Genomic DNA, 5,623 nt, shown 5'->3' with positions numbered 1-5,623 from the left:
TACATCTGGCTTTTCAGGGAAATCAGGATGACTTCAGTCTTGGCTATGTGGCTACGGGTGGTTGGCCTTGAGGAGTTTGGGCTGTAATCCTGAAAAACACAAACCTGAATGCCATAATCCCAAATGTTGAAATCCAGAAAGACTAAAATTTTAAATCCAAAAACCACAATCCCAAAATATTAAAATCCCGAAAATATAACTCTGAAAACAATAATTTAAAAGACATTTATTTATATTCCTATAGGTGGATTTATTTTGAAAAACTTATAAAAACACAACAGAACACTTCACAATAGGGAATAATATCATATATATATTTGCAAGCATAAACACTCAGGTATACTAACAACAGTCACAAGGGTATAACAGTTATGAGCAGTTGAATTTTATTCACAAATAGTCAAAAATCACAATGTATAAATGCATATCACTATAGTTGATAATTGTGTGCACCCAGCTTTATAAACTGTGGTCATCTGAAATACTGTGATGGACATCCTAAGTCTTTGGATGAGATCAATCAAGAACCGTGATGGGTTACCACCACATCTGCCAGTTGCCCAAAGAGCCAAGACCTCGAGAAACTGTATCTTTCACAAACACAAGGCACAAAAAGGACATCTGTTTATTTATCAAGGAGGTCTTGACATTTGTACACACACACACAATGCTTACACACAAAGCTGTAGTAGTAATGCACTTTCAGGAGTCAAATTTGCAAAAAAAATTGCATAAAACATGATAGAACTCTCTAAGTGTCTTTACACAGTTTATATCTCCACTACTGAAAATGATGCAAGATTAAATACATAGCATAGTGAATTGGCACTAGGGGTGAAGGAACAGAAGTGATACACAATTGAGTAACTTGGCAAGGGAAATTTCTTGCATTTTTTCCCTGTGTTTTCACTTCTAGGTTCTTCAAAACACTTGCTGCACTTGTATTTGGAGAGTCGTTGTGGTCTACACATTGCCTAAGTATATGCTGTCCATTTAAAAGTCCGCTTATTGCTTGGCTTTTGCAATTAAAGGATTGGTGCTTTTGTAGCACCAATAATAATTAACTTTAACATTTTTATCTTTCACCATTAAAGTAACCTCATACACTTAGCTTGTCCCATGCTTTTTTTTTTTTTTTTTTTCTGGGAAAAAAGTTTACCAGTCTCTTCCATTGAGAGTTAAGGAAGAGTAATGGAATATTGTGATGCTCATTAGACACTTAAGATGAAATTTTGAGTAGGAATTTGGGTCAGGGCTTAAGACATCAATTTGAGAGTCCTTAACGTGTATTAATATTTAAAACCGTAATGGCTTATCATTCAAGTAAGAGGGATGATACTCAGCTTCCTCAATATCAAATCTATATTAGTCTGGGTTCTCCAGAGACAGAACCAATAGGATATGTATGTAGATATATGAGATGGGATTTATTAGGATAATTGGCTCACAATTATGGTGGCTAAGAAGTCCCACAACAGACCATCTACAAGCTGGAGACCCTGGAATACTGGTAAAGTGGCTCAGTGTAACTCTGAAGGCCTCAGAAACAGAGAAGCCAATGTTATAACTCTCAGTCCTAGGCTGAAAGCCACTGAGTGGGGGGGAGGTGGGTAGTTGTATAGTTCAAAGGCCGGTGAGCCTGGATTTCTGATGTCTAAAGCAACAGAAGAAAAGTCTGTTCCAGCTCTCAAAGACAGATCAATTTGCCTTCTGTAATTGTTCTCTTCAGGCCCCCGGCTGATTGGATGGTTCCTGTCAACCGTGAAAGCAGATCTTTCCCACCTAATCCACTCAGACTCACACAGTAATCTCTGGAAACACTTTCACAGACACACTCAATACAATGCTTCCCCAAGTTTCTAGTTATTCCTTTACCCAGTCATGCTGACACCTAAAATTAAGTCCACAGATCCACGCTTTGTCAAGTTGACGTGCATACACATCTCCTTAAGCCATATTTAATTTCCAAATGAAGAAAATAGCAAGTAACAGTTCTTCTTAACACGATGCAACTAACATTATGCAACTATGGTATGTACAACCAGAAACTCACTAATCCTTCCCCAGAATTCAGCTTTCAGGATTTCAACATTAGGAATTTTAATCTTTTAGGATTGTGATTTTGATCTTTCGGGATTTCAACATTATGGCATTTGGGATTGTGTTTTTCAAGAATATGGTCAGCACTGGGCCTTGGGACATATCTAAACTGTGGCCTTCATTTTTATTTTTCTTTAACAATTCCCCCCTTTTGGTCATTCTCTCGCTTGAACTGAGAATGTGACTGGCTATTACCCTTGGTTAGTACATGTCGTTTTCCTTTCTGTAGACATTTATAGGTCACAAACTAGAATCTCAGTAGGTTATTTTGATGACTCTTGTTCATATAGTTTTGGTTTTCAATCCTCACGGAGATCAACTGTTGAGTTAGTGGCTGCTGACAAGCATTTAAGATCCTTGTGAGACTACATTGCATAAGGGATATTATCAATATGATTAATAGGAGGATAATACCAAGAGTCTGAAAAATACCCCAAAACCAACCAAACCAACCTACTTAAGAGCCAAGATTTAGCCAATCAATTGTGCTTCCCTGATCTGGTAGAATAGTAGGATCTGATCTCTTAGATCTCTAAGATTTAGGGCTACAATTCCTGACTCAATGACATAGAAACAGCAGCATTTTAAAAAATATGGCTGTTTCACTCCAATAGATTTTCTTGGCTTGCAATTTGAATGTCTCTGGTAATGTCATTGGTGGTCCAGGGAACTTTCTGAGTGGCCGTTCAGCAACATGCACAAAAGATGTTCATATACAAGCTGTTGTGGTAATTTCTCTGAAGTTTATTTTAGGTAATTCAACTTCAGCTTGCAGGACTGTAAGGCTAGAAATAACCCTAGTTCAAAACTGTCAGAAACCTGTATGTGTCAGAGTCTTTCTATGAATTTCATGTCATTTTGTACCATAAGGTATTTGCAAAAGCTTTCAGGAAAGCACCAGAGTAAAATAATAACTGCTGTGGATGAACAATGGTCTAAAATGCCCCTGAGAATTTACTATAATGCAGTCGAAGAAGAAATTTGGTTATTTCTGTGATATACAACATTTTGGCTGATAAAATATATACAACATATGGCTGATATACACATGGCTGGTAAAATTATACCAGGACATATCTGATATTTAGGAAATTCATGTAATTTCTGAAACACATATTAATAACATATATCTAGACAAATATAACATAAAGAAGATTTAACATTGTTTCCTATTTGGCAGTTCTTCCCTTGCAATGTAATATATTAAATAAACTTAATTAGTCTAACATTTCTCTTTTTATAATATAAGGAGAGAATAAATTCCTTTGAGGTTTTTCCAGAGGCTCTCTGCAAAATTCCAAAGTTAGCTTAAGGTAAAAAAGACTGTACATAGAATTGATTTAGGAAGGTTGTCAAAAATGTCAAAAGATTTAAAGCACTTCATTAAATAGGATCATAGTTCACTGTGAAACAATACTTAGGTATCCATTTAGCCAAAGTGACAAGTAAAAGATTTCAAAGGCAAATACAGAAAGTTACATAGTTGTATTAGTCCATTTTCATGCTGCTGATAAAGACATACCTGAGACTGGGCAATTTACAAAAGAAAGAGTTTTATTGGACTTCCAGTTTCATGTGGTGGGGGAGGCCTCACAATCATGGGGGAAGGTGAAAAGCACGTCTCATATGGTGGCAGACAAGAGAAGAAGAGCTTGTGCAGGGAAACTCCCCTTTTTAAAACCATCAGATCCCATGAGACTCATTCACTATCATGAGACAGTCCAGGAAAGACCCACCCCCATAATTCAATCACCTCCCACCGTGTGTCTCCCATGACACATGGGGATTGTGGGAGTTACAATTCAAGATGAGATTTGGGTGGGGACACAGTCAAACCATATCATTCTACCCCGGCCCCTCCCAAATCTCATGTCCTCACATTTCAAAACCAATCATACCTTCCCAACAGTCGCCCAGAGTCTTAACTCCTTTCAGCATTAACTCAAGTCCACGGTCCAACATCTCATCTGAGACAAGGCAAGTCCCTTCTGCCTATGAGCTTGTAAAATCGAAAGCAAGTTACTTACTTCCTAGATACAATGAGGGTACAGGCATTGGGTAAATACAGCCATTCTAAATGGGAGAAATTGGCCAAAACAAAGGGGCTACAGGCCCCATGCAAATTCAAAATCCAGCAGGGCAGTCAAACCTTAAAGCTCCAAAATGATCTCCTTCGATTCCATGTCTCACATCCAGGTTATGCAGATGCAAGAGGTGGGTTCCAATGGTCTTGGGCAATAGTTAAGAAAACAAAAAAGAAAAATCTTAGTTCTTGTAACGCAAGTAACTCTATTTTCTTAAGTAATCAAAGATCTTGTTAAAGACAACATGAGGCACAGGAAATTATTTTGATGAGAAGTAAAATCTTTTTTAGGCAGATCACTTAAAAGGCAGAGAAAACACTTTCATTACTCTTATCAAGAGTAGACTAATAATCCAAGAAAATTTTGTGGTTTTTAACAGAAAGAAGACCAAATCCTAGTTTTGCATCAGTGTACTTTGATATTGAAAGCCCATTTTAAAATCCTTGTAATAAATTCATTCAATTTTCTCCAGTTTAACCACATAAGATTCTCTCTCTCTCATTCTCTTTCTCTCCCTCCTACTTTCTATGTTCATTTAGCTTTTGTTCTTTATTACCCTCTTTTTTCATGTTGAAATAACTTTTAAATAACCTTCAAAATAGATCAAAATCACGTTCCCAGGTATAAAACCTTGATATTGTAAAGTTATCAATTCTTCCTAAATTTATTTACAAATGTAACACAATTCCACTCAAACTTATGTTTTTATAAGTAATTGACTAGATGATCCTAAAGTTTAATAAAACAAATGGCTCTAACAGGTAAGACATTTGGAAATACATAATGAAAGGGAGTTACATAATAAGATCATCTATATAAATCATCTGATAAATCTACAATAAAAAGTGTCTCTAGCACAGAAATAAGATATCGTTACAAAATCAGATTCAGGAACATTAAAGAATATATGACAAAGGTGATATTCAAGCCCAAAGGGGAGAGGATGGTTATTCAACACATAGTGTTTTAAAATTTGTCAGATAAGAATGGAGAGAAGGAGGCTCCTCTCCTCTGACCCCAGGGAATGTGAGAAGAGACACAGTGGTTATGAAAGGAAGCAGTCACACCTGTGGGTCCCTACCTTCCCCATCAGAGCTAGGGGGCATGGAGCGCTCTCTGCTAAGATGGGGACCCCCAAGGAATGTCTCCCTGCAGGGCACTTCCTTACCAGATGGGATGGCCAGTGCGGTTAAGTTGGTGGTCAGGCAGAAAAAAAAGATCTAGTTTGTACTCTTGAGAGTTCCTCGGTTTGTTCATGGCATGGACAGGGAGTCAAGGAGCAGCAGCCTTGCCTCAGTGCCTACCAGTGCAGGAAAAGGTGCATAGCCTGGGCCAGGGCCAGGGCCCTGGTGGAGGCATAGTGGTAACAGAGAGGGCTCTCCGTTCCAGCCCAAGGAAGACTAAGAATGAATACCTCATGAGTCTATTAGCTACAAACC

Source organism: Hylobates moloch, unplaced genomic scaffold (genome assembly GCF_009828535.3).
Source record: "Hylobates moloch isolate HMO894 unplaced genomic scaffold, HMol_V3 SCAFFOLD_8, whole genome shotgun sequence".
Taxonomy (NCBI): domain Eukaryota; kingdom Metazoa; phylum Chordata; class Mammalia; order Primates; family Hylobatidae; genus Hylobates; species Hylobates moloch.
The sequence above is the reverse complement of the archived record's forward strand: the minus strand, read 5'-3'. Positions refer to the sequence as shown.